We start from the raw sequence: 12,752 nt of genomic DNA, 5'->3' as shown, positions 1-12,752 counted from the left end.
TCATACGAACCGCAGTTGCCTTGAGGCTCCAGGTAATGCGTTGTTAGTCCGACACGCTCCGAATTGCAATCCAAAAAGAAAAGATGACGCTGGTCCAATGTACTTTCAAAACAAACGGGATTTATTGGGAAGCGAGTCACAACAGCCCCAATAGCTGCCTACCACTATAAAACAAACAAAAAGGGTTATGTACATGAACTTAAACTGTCAATCAAATCAAATGTGAATTGAGTGCGGTCAAAAACTATATGGTACCGCTCCACCTGGGCCTGCGTGAACTCTAAATTACCTGCCATGTTATAGGAGTGGTTAGGGGGAGCGTGGGAAAAAAGGGGAGTTGACCAGGTAAGTCTCCATCTTGGAATTCATTGACAAATATTAATAAACAAATAAAAACACGAATACCATAATAAACCACATTTCTAAGGGGGCAATAAAGTTACAATTTATCATCATAGGATTTGTTACAATATGCAGTGGAAAAGTACGTTCATGAGATACACATTTACCTTAGACCTCCATGGTGATGCAAGCATTAGCTATAGATAACGTCTCAAGCATTTACAGTTGACTTGATTGAAGATTACAAGAACTATGACGATAATCCATGATTACTATTGCTGATACATTTAGTTTAGTGGTCCAACGCAGTATACGAGCTAGACCCGACAGTTGTGTCACTAGTCACTAATGAGGAAAAAAGTGAGAGCTGTCACTTGCCAACAATCCTCCTCCATAAAGGGGTGAGACGTCAGAGAATGGTATGCTGCACATTCTAGTGTACATCAGGTCAAATGATTGATTACACTAACTATAAATGTATAGTGATAGAGACCAAAGTAAAAATACCTAATAATAAAATAGACCTAATATAGGGGGCGACAGTGGCTTGGGAGTAGAGCAGTCGTCTGGTAATCCGGAGGTTCCCGGTTTGATTCTCGCTCCTCCCGGGCAGCGTGTCAAAGTGTCCTTGAGCAAGACACTGATGAGCAGGTTGGCACCTTGCATGGTTGCCTCCACCGTCGGTGTGTGAATGTGTGAGTGAATGGGTAAGATGTGAGAAACAAATTGTAAAGCGCTTTGGATAAAAGCGCTATATAAATACAGCCATTTACCATTTACCAAAATACCTGTAAATCACAGTAAATGGGTATACAGGTCAGGACATAGCTTTTCTTATAACACTAAGTATAAGTTATATTTAATATAAATATAAATAAATGCATATACAACACATTCTCAAGATAGATCACTCTGATTAGAAAAGAAAACCCACAACTAAAGTGTACATAAATAGCCACTATTTTTAATATATACAATAAATATACATGGATTTACAGTTACACAAATGGATGTACGATATGAACTGGAATAGCGAACAATATCATGTGTTGTTGTGATACATCTATTGTAATTTAACATTATATTCTTCTAGTACCTCCATTATGGATTAATAGCCTGGTCTGTTGACATTTGCAATATCAGCAACTGTTGATGAAGATTACCGGTAAGTACTTTAACATTGTAAACCAGCAATCTGAGGGACACAGAGCAGCATAACTGGACCACTTTAACAACCTTCAGGTCAATCGAGGGTTGAATGCACTGAAATACAAGAACACCCTATATAATATGTACTGTACTTTTACCTTTGAAACTTAATACAGTACTGTAGTTGTAATTGTACATAATTCACCCACAGACCTATTGTTAGGAACATTCTAGAAAATTAGTGCCGCCTGAACATTCTGGAACGTGTGATGATGTCATGGCAGTACATTCTAGAACCTTAGTCCTGCCCGATCATTCTGGAACGTTGGTGATGTCATAGTAGAACCTTCTAGAACCTCTTAACATTCCTATTTAAGCATTCTGTTTAGCTTTCTAGTAATGTCCACCTTCCATTGGGGGAGCCTGGTGCCCACAGGCCGGCACTCCTCATCTGGAGTAAGAGGGGAGGAGAGATGGGTGATGGATAAGGGGAGAGGGATGAGGGGGAGGTGAATGAGGAGAGAGGGATATTATTCGGTTAATGACATGATTGTAAAGCTGCACACATTCCATGATGCTCACTTTAGTCCAAAAACATAAATCAGACCTCTTTCATTGTCACTCATGTCCTGTCTTGGGTTGACCTGTGTCGTCTCTGTGAGGGCAGTAACATCTCCAGCACACCTCATTCTGTGAAAAAACACAAAAAGCTGAGTATTAGTTAAGCATAGACAGATAATAATAATAGTTCATTTATGGAGCATCTTTCATACATAAAATGCAGCTCAAAGTGGATTTTATTGACAACAAACATAACAACTTTGACAGATCAACATTTGTGTTTGCCTTGTCAGGGATAAAACGAAAAGTCCAGGGCCCTCATTCATCAACGTGTCTTACGCACAGATTTGTGCTTACCCTGTGCGTACGATCATTTCTAAGCAAAGAGTGGGATTCATCAATTTCAACTTGAACTTGACTTAGTGCTTATGTGTACGCACAGCTCGGACCACACTTAGCTGACGCCCAGTGGTAGAATATATTATTACAACAAGGAAATGAGCTTCTGTGCATAATAACACTGGCATGTTCTGTATGAACCGTAATTCATTATAGTTCATTGTAAAATAGCAACAGTAGTGTAATTATGGTCAAAACCCTATAAATAGCATTTGGAATAATAGATCTTTCTCTCAGAATGAATGCAGCATGGTTTATATAGCGTTATCGGAATATACGGGGTGTAGGCTACTGACTGACTGCGCTCCGCGTAGCTTGATTGATTGATTGAAAAGTTTATTAACAGATTGCAGAATGGGTACAGTACAGTACAGCTCAGTACATACAATTGTTAAGGGGATGCAGACCAGAGAAAGACTTTCGTCTTGTTTACATCAGGGTCCCCCATTTTCAATTCATCATAAATCATAAAGCTCAACTCGTTATTATTTTGCGCACAGACCGCAGAAACACGGGAACGTTTTGATTATATTTAAAAGGCTTTACGTTAAACGAAACAAGTGGAATTTCGAAGCTGTAAGCAGAATACAAGTCATCAACACCCACGATATAGTGTTCTTCCCCCTTTCTACTGTATAAGAAAGAATAGAAAACGCATTGCAATGACACCAGATAGTGGACAGACTATGTATATGATGGGATTCAAGTTCGCGTTTATGTTGATCATAGGCATGCTGTCAGAGTATGATATCTTAATCAAACATTCTAGAACATTTGTCGTCACAGATCATGTCCTAATAGAACATAGGCTATGGCATGGTCCATCGTGATATTGTGTGGACTGTTATTACTGTACCGGCGGTACCACCCATTGTGACAACAGCCTTGTGAGTCCCGCACACAAACATGATGGAATTCAAGTTCATGTATTGAAAGGCAGGCTACATCATACATGCAGTGAGATTCATTGTTCTTGTATATGCTCTCGTATTATTGTTTATATAGGCTACCCAATACTGACATCAAAATAGATTGTAGTATGCCTCTAGAAATCATATGCAGCAGGTAGAAAATTGACGGGAGATCCATCGCGATTTGGAATAAAATTGAGGAGAACTTTAATCCCTGGGTATTAATCAAACAACACGGGAAAAGGCAGTCATATTCCAGCGCGGTCTTTATTAGTGTTTGCGCTGCCCAGGCAGCAATGGTTAATAGATATCATATCCGACATCACCGTTCTCATAACACGCTTCCCTCGGCTTAGTCCATTTTTCCACATTTCATGGGGGTATACCATTACCGTATATGGTTAATCGGGGCGGTTCTGGTATGCAAATACTTAAAACAGTGCACGAGCTCAAACGTAGGATCAAAGTCATATTCATCATGACAGGTGTGCGTAGAACCTGCGTACGCACGTGTGGTGAATCCCGATTTTCCTGTGCGTACACTGATTCGACATTCTGTGCTTACGTGTGGAAATGGAACATGTTCTACGCACACGTTGATGAATGAGGGCCCAGGACTTATTTACTGTTTACATCTTTGTCCCTGTTGTTACTGGTTTCAAGTGGCACTATGGCATCTGAAGTGCATCGAGCATTCTTAGTGCATGTAGTAGTATTCATGTTATTAGTATTCTGTTGTCTGTTAGCCAGTTCTTTATACTATCAATGGTGGTCACTACATTACATCTATAACTGTCCTTGTTGGTCATAATTTCCACTGTTATGCACCTGGCTTGCGGTAACGTTGCTGACGTTATGATGCAGAAAGCTATACAGAAGGCTCACGTTATGATGCAGAAAGCTAACCTTATGATACAGAAGGCTCACGTTATGATGCAGAAATCTAACCTTATGATACAGAAGGCTCACGTTATGATGCAGAAAGCTAACCTTATGATGCAGAAATATCTGCGGTATCGTTACATGTTGGCAGCTAACGTTAGCTAGCTGCTAACGTTAGCTAACTGGGCTGGATATACGAGAGCTAGTTCGCAGTCAAAGTCAAACGTTAGCAAACTAATAGTTTGGTCTACGTTTCTAATACATGCCGTCAAATATTATGTCTTTATGAATTGACCTTACCTGTCTCCTATGTATAAGTGTCCTTGGTAATGGTCTTCACATTCAGTTGTGTATGTGGTCGACGACACAACATAATCCATCGCTTGCATTTCTCTAGTTTTCGTTTGGGCTTCGGGAAAGGTATGAAATATACTCCTCCATCCAGTCTTTCAGGGTACCTGGTGTCCGAATTACAGGTACCCCACGCACAGAGTTTCACCATCGGATATTAGGTAGATAATAACATATAAACTGAACTCTTACACAGTGGTTTTGATCACAGCCGTCTGGTTTGATGCAGCCCACAAATGGCTTTTCTGGTGTTGACCGAGTTTTCTGCAGCGAAGTTTTTGCTGTGATATGATTGGACAAATTCTATTTTGGGGCGTGGTTTAGCGACAGGTCTAATAGATTATTACATTATTATTATTATTATTACTATATGCGAGAGAGCCCCCCCCCCCCTCATCCGCATACGCACTCCAACAAATACTTGTCGTAAACGAGAGAGAGAGCGAGAGAAGCCCCGCCCAGACGTTGGGCTCTGTGGCTCTGCAGATATACCCTACTCGTATCAGCGGGTGGGAAGCCGGTGGGTGGTATCCTGGTCGTTGTAAACAGCGACTCCTACAGGTCGGTCAGGGCGCCTGCACAGCAAGGGAAGGAACTGGTGATGGTAGTGTGATCCTCCCACGCGTTACACTTCACCAATGAGAGTTCGCGCTGTCAGGTGAAAAGAGGCTGCTGGCTGTCTCCTATGTATCGGAGGAAGCATCTGATAGACTTCAGGGCTCCCTAGACTGGCAAGTAGGGGGCAAATGCACGCAACGACCAGGAAGGGGAGGGGGGAATTGGCATAACGACAAAAATTGGGATGGGAGCAAAATACAGAAAAATAGGAGGAGAAAAAGTAGATAAAAAAAATGTGTGAGATTAATTAGTAAAAAAAGAATTATCTATTGACAGCACTACTAGGTATCAGGGGCGTAACTCACACGGGGGACATTGGAATGTGTCCCCCGCATTTTTTCAGAATGCAGTTATGTACCCCCCCCGTCTGACTACCTGTCCTATTATTATGCAAAGAGGAGTAGATGGGGGTCGCATTCTTGCCCTGCATAATAATAGCTCGGGTCGTCAGCCGAGGACGTGTGTTAAAATACGTCATCACATACGGTATAAAGAGAGATAAGATAAGACATTCAGTCAGTGCTATGTCCGACTCCTACCTGCGTGATTGCAACAACGAGATGGCACCGTCGCCCAAGAGGAGAAAGCTACTTCTTCAAAGCAAACTAAGTTTTGCTACGCTGTCGCCTAGAGCTAAACCAGCAGCAGTGACGACACCACCACGAAACAGGAGGGCAATTAACAGCATTTTAGCAGATTTTCTTTTTTTAATATAGGCCTAATGTATTTGTCCAGATTGACTATATAGCTATAGCTATTTGCCTGTTTGTTTCTCTTGAAAATAATCGTGGTTCATAAGTCCATGATTGATTGATTGATTGAAACGTTTATTAACAGATTGCAGAATGGGTACAGTACAGTACAGCTCAATACATAAATTGTTAAGAGGATGCAGACCTGAGAGACTTTCGTCTTGTTTCCATCAGGGTCCCCCATTTTCAATTCATCATATGACACACACGACATACAGATAGACAGTACTGCTACATCTATACATTTATGACATACCAGATTTTCAAATACAGTACTGTTTGTGATACTAAAAAAATCCAGAAAAAGAGTGTATACATTTGACATAGAAACTGTGCATTGGAGGAGGTTGGGTAGGTGGGGTGGGGCTGTTATTGGAGGTGGGGGGGGGGGGGGGGGTTGGGTAGGATACAAACCCATTTTAATCATCCTGACTAATAATGATGAATTGAAAATGGGGGACCTTGATGTAAACAAGACTAAAGTCTTTCTCTGGTCTGCATCCCCTTAACAATTGTGTGTATTGAGCTGTACTGTATTGTACCCATTCTGCAATCTGTTAAATAAAGTTTTCATTCATTCATTCACTCAGTGTGTCGTTTACATGGAGAAATGGCGCCACCGCCTGGTAAAATGCGGTATTGCACCCCTGGTATTTAAAAGAAGAAAAAAAACTCTAGGTAGACGGCCCCCCCCCTAACCCCCCCCCCCCCCCATCGCCGTCACTCGCCACGCCCCCAAATCTGTCCCCCGCACACATTGAGAGAGAGTTACGCCACTGCTAGGTATACATTGAATATGCGGCACGGTGGTGTAGTGGTTAACACTGTCGCCTCACAACAAGAAGTTCCAGGGTTCGATTCCCGCTTGGGGACCAGGTTTCCATGATGCCAGTTACCCAGGTGGGGTATCTCCCAGGCCTTTCTGTGTGGAGTTTGCATGTTCTCCCCGTGCTCGCAAGGGTTTCCCCCCCGATAAGATAAACCCAATGGAAAAACATGCACAACAACAAGATCGCTAACGCTGTGGCGTCCTTGACGAAGACGGACAGGAGCACTTGGATTGGTCCCCTGGCGCGGCTCACGTTGACGCCTGTCTGCTCCCGGCTGCCCTTGGGGGGGAAGGACGACGGGATGGGTTAATCGCAGATACGAATTGCATGCATGCATCGCATGTGTGCCAATTGATGACCTCGGAGCAGGTCCTAAATTATTATTATTATTATTATACATTGAAAGGGAGAGCAGAGCAATGAGGAAATGGAAAGTTTGGTACAAACAGACTGCCAGGTGAGTCATAGCCTCAGGGAGAGATGTGTATGGGCGTGGTACCTTAGAAATCTACAATACACCACGTTCATACATTAGCCCAACACCATCTGATCTGATTGTCAGGTGTCTCAGCCCATGAGTAATTTATAGTTTCCCACTATGAGTAGCCTAATGCTCACTGCTGTTGTTTTCCACAAATCAGAACACTGGAGTGAGGACTGTCTGAGGCATGTTGTCTCAGGGACCCAAAGACTGAGCAGATTTTTGTTAGATATGATTAAATCCAGAATTCTACAACTGTCTACTGTAGCTGAGCAGATAACGAGGGAGAAAGTGAAACTGATGATCACAACAGCCATTTTGTTTTACAGTATAGTCCCTCATTGGGCTAACGAATGAAATAGTGAAATTAAACTACTCCTCATTCTTCTGAGGACCCCTTGAAACCTCCTAAAAGACAGCTGGGAGTCCCCGGGCCCCACATTGAGAACCAAGGTGATAGTTGTGCCAACCCTGATAGATGGGTCTTGTACCTATTAAAGGAGAGCATTTTACTGAGTGGGCATATAATTTAGCATGCTGAGAAAATAAACCATAGCATGCTTGCAATAATCCATGATATCACCATTACAAGCAGTCTATAGAACTGCGGTCAAGTGAGCTGTCATTTGCAAAAACGAGGTCAAGATACCGCTGGGAACCAGTGCTTGGAGTGACCAAAAAGGACCAAAGAAAGACTCATCACAGCAATAATTTCTCATGTTATATTACACATCATCACGATTTTGTATTGATGTTTTTGCACAAATCGTACATTATTTATTTAAGTTATTTTACGGCATACGCCATCAGACAATTTACAGATTCGCTTTTCCACCCCACCATATAGACATACAAAACAAACAAAAATCCCCCAAATCTCCCCATTGCCACTACCACACTTACCGATAGGAGTAATAGCATTCATGATATGACAGAGCAAATGAATATACCACAAACATAACAAAAACAGACATAACAAATTATAGTAATAATAAAAATAAAACACAGGTACCATCAGATCCTAATTCTCACAGTAATCATCTATATTATAGAAACAGAGCTTTAATTAGTCATCGGGCCTTTCAGTTAGATGTAAATATAGTGATCCCACACCTCCGCAAAACTATCCTCTCTGCAACTCTATACGTCACCCTTTCATATATCAATGAAGTATTGCTGAATGACGTGACCAAATACGTCCTAATTTGATAAAATCGTTTCCATAATAACAATAATTTCCCTATTAAACATAGATACAGTTCAATTAAATGCACCTTTTGTGGCGCTGACCGCTAAGCCAGAAACAGTTATGCTCCCTCTCCCCATCTGCGTTTTGGAGAGATATAGAGAAGTTTGGACAATCCAACAAATACTGGATAATCTATAACAATAGACCTTTGACATGACACATCTTATACTTAGTAGTTGGTCAATTTCACATCCATAAACCAAGTCCTTCCCTTTTCTGCTTGAATTCACTTTGTACATATAATAGATACAAAAAAGATTAACTTGTAGAGTGTGTTAGTAGTCTTGGCCACTAGATGTCTCCCTGGTCCATCCCTCAACCGTCTCATAAACATGAATTGGTTCATCAGAAAGTTTTCTTTCTTATCTGTGTGGAGCAAGACTCTGACCCGCAATCCACTTGTGCACATTCAAGATTCAAGATGTTTATTGTCACTATTGTGTGCAGTCGTGTACAATCGTGTGAAAAAAAAATCTGGGGGGCTCCATTAACCTAAATACGTTAATAACGTATTAAATAGTAAATATAAAAGACACATAAGATATAATAGCAAAATATATACATTTAATTAAGGCAAACTAGGCAGTGAATATTGCACAGGGGTTGGATTGCACATTGTGTGTGTGTTTTTCAAATCTAAAATACTAGCCCACCATAGCATCAGGGGCCTGCGCCGGTGGGGGAACAGGCACCTCAATATCAGAGGCCACAGCCATGATAAACCTGGGGAAAAGCTGTAGTAATTTTAGTACTTTAGTACTGCCACTCCTCCAGCGACAGTGGCTTGGGAGGTAGAGCAGTCGTCTGGTAATCCAGAAGTTCCTGTTCGATTCCCGCTCCTCCTGGGCAGCATGTCGAAGTGTCCTTGAGCAAGACACTTGACCCCTAACTGCTCCCGATGAGCAGGTTGGCAACTTGCATGGTTGCCTCCGCCGTCTGTGTGTGAATGTGTGAGTGAATGGGTAAATTGTGAGGAACAAATTGTAAAGTACTTTGGATAAAAGCGCTATACATGTACATGCAGCCATTTACCATTTTACCTCCAGGGATACATCCCATGCAGTCTGGGTGATTAGCCCTGAAAAGGATTGTTGTGGTGGTGGAGCTCGGTCCACCTCACTATCAGTAGGAATTCCTTGCATTAATTAATAAACTACCCTCCCACTCAGGGCATTTTGGGGTAGAACACATCCTAGCCCTCTACAAAAACCTAGGGGTCTGCAAAGACGACTTCAAACTCGGAATGGTAACAACAGATGAGGTGCTAAAAAAACTGAGCGATCCTCCAAACTAACAAGACCACTGGCCATGACAATATCCCCTCCAAATTCCTCAGAGACTCAGCAGCCGTCTTCACCCACATAATAAACCTCTCCATAAAACAGGGATACGTCCCCAAAGACTTCAAAATTGCGAGAGTGACCCCCCTGCACAAAAAAGGCAGCAAATTAGACCCAGGCAACTACCGCCCTGTTTCTATTCTTACCTCCATCTCGAAAGTCATGGAAAAACTAGTCTACGAACAGGTCGAAAAGTACCTTGCGGAAAAAAAAGCTAATCTACGAATTCCAATCTGGCTTCAGAACATCCCACTCCACTGACGCATGCCTTCTCTATTTGAACGACCACATCAAACAAGAGGTGGACGCGGGCAAATACTGCGGCATGGTCATGCTGGACCTCCAAAAGGCTTTCGACACTGTCAATCACTCCATTCTGATTGACAAGCTAGAAGCAATTGGTTTTGATAGTTCATCAGTGAGATGGATGCAATCCTACCTGGAGGGGAGAGAACAGATGGTGGAGGTAAACGGTACACTATCCCCACCCCCTCCCAGTGAGCTGTGGTGTTCCACAAGGAAGCATACTAGGACCGTTACTGTTCCTAATTTATGCAAATGACATGTCATCAGCTTGTGACTGCAACTTGTTCCTGTTCGCGGACGACTCAGCCCTGCTTGTCTCGGACAGGGACAAGTTGCAGGTTGAAAAAGCCCTCAGCTCGGAACTCAGCAGAATCTGCACCTGGCTCGCAGATAACAAACTATCATTACACCTGGGTAAAACGGAGTCCATTCTCTTTGGATCAAATAACAAACTCAGTAAGGCCAACGGCTTCTCTGTTACAGTGGGTGACAATATTGTCACAAGGAAAGATGAAATTATATACCTGGGTTGGGTTCCATCCTAGAGGCAAATCTTTCCTGTGACAAAATGGCAACCAATGTAATCAAAAAAGTCAGCCAACGAATAAGATTATTGTACCGGATCTCCTCTGGTATGCTTGCACCTCATGGTACCAAAGCACATCAAAGGCACTAAAAACAAGACTACAAACATCACAAAACAAACTGGTCAGACTACTGCTTGACCTTACTCCTAAAACCCACCTCACCCCTGCCCATTTTGACAACCTAGGATGGCTTAGAGTACAGCAACTTGCAATGGGCCTGGTCTACAAGATACACTACACCACTAAGATAAAGATACCCATGTACATGTCGAAATACTTCCCAAAGGTCAGTGAATTCCACGACCACAACACCAGAGGGAGTTCCACAAATCATGTTCAACCCAGATTCGGCTCAAACAAGGGACTAAACACGTTTTGCAATTATGCCACAACAATGTGGAACGCCCTACAGTAAACAGTACTGTATATTTGTATATCTTGTATGTCATAAATGTCTGGATGTAACAGTACTGTATGTTGTGTATGTCATAAATGTTATGAATTGAAAATGGGGGACCCTGATGTAAACAAGATTAAAGTCTTTCTCTGGTCTGCATCCCCTTAACAATTGTGTGTATTGAGTCGTACTGTATTGTACCCATTCTGCAATCTGTTAATAAAGTTTTCAATCAATCAATCAATATGCTATATAGCTTACCATCAGTGTTTAAATGTTTTCTTGCAGTAGTAAGCTATGCATTTCATTCACTACACTCCTACTGAACACCACCAAGACCAAGGAGATGGTCGTGGACCCAGTCAACATCCGTGGGAAGGACATCGATGTGGTAGAAACCTATTAATAGAATAGAATACAATATAAATACTTTATTCATCCCGAGGGAAATTTGGCACTACAAATCGCTCACAGTAAACGGTAAACATTTAGGTAGACAAAAACTAAGTCACGAATAACAATAAAAATAAGCCTAAGAATAAAATACGGTCCGGGATATACATTTCCTATGTTATGTATATACATTCTAATATAAAATATACAGTAAAGATATACAGAAATGTACAGTAAGTATAATATTGAACAATGTTGGTTTAAAAGTAAAAGTAAGTCCAGGAAGATGGTACTGTCACCCTGTGCTCACTGCTCAGTGATGCATTGTAAAGTCTGATGGCTGTCGGAATGAAGGACTTCCTGTGCCGTTCAGTGCTACATCTTGGGAGTCTTAGTCTAGCACTGAACGTGCTCCTTCTGTCAGCCAAGTATGTGTATAGTGGGTGGGAGGGGTTGTCCCTGATGGCATGGAGCTTAGCAAGGCTCCTCCTCTCCGCCACGACCCCTAGAGAGTCCAGCTCCACCCCTAACGCGTGTTGCTTTCTAACAGCGGAGGAGTGCAAGAATGTGACAATTTGACCATGTGACCGCGGCAACGCGGGAGAGCGGCAGTGCGGAAATAGGCTGTCTATTGCCATTCTCTAAGACAAACGCTAACCTTAACCAGCTCCTTAACAGCGCCTAAACTTAACCGTTCTAACCTTAACCAACTCCGAAACAATGCCTAACCTTAACCTTAACCATAACCATGCCTAACCTTAACCTTAACCATAGAAAGAATATTGCCATTCTCTAAGACAAACTCTAACCTTAACCAGCTCCTTAACAGCGCCTAAACTTAACCGTTCTAACCTTAACCAACTCTGAAACAATGCCTAACCTTAACCTTAACCTTAACCATGCCTAACCTTAACCGGCGAAAGAATACATGTTAAAAAAAAAAAATTTGATGGGATTCGAACTTGTCAACAACGGACCGCAGGACCGCTGCGCTGCCAGGTGAGCTGAGCTTCGAATGAAAATCATGGCGGATTAGGGCGGTTACATAATGCCGCAAGCTCTGCCGCTCCGCTCCGCGGCAGAGCTCCGCTCTGCGGTTGCCGCGCCTGCCGCGGGGCGTGTCGCAGCCAATCAGGGAAAACGCGGAAGCAACGGCAGCACTGGTCCGCTGTTATTAAGCAATAGGCACCCCTAACACGTTACT

The sequence above is a fragment of the Notolepis coatsorum genome, assembly GCF_963971535.1.
Source record: "Notolepis coatsorum genome assembly, chromosome: 6".
Lineage (NCBI taxonomy): Eukaryota > Metazoa > Chordata > Actinopteri > Aulopiformes > Paralepididae > Notolepis > Notolepis coatsorum.
This window is presented reverse-complemented; position numbering follows the sequence as displayed.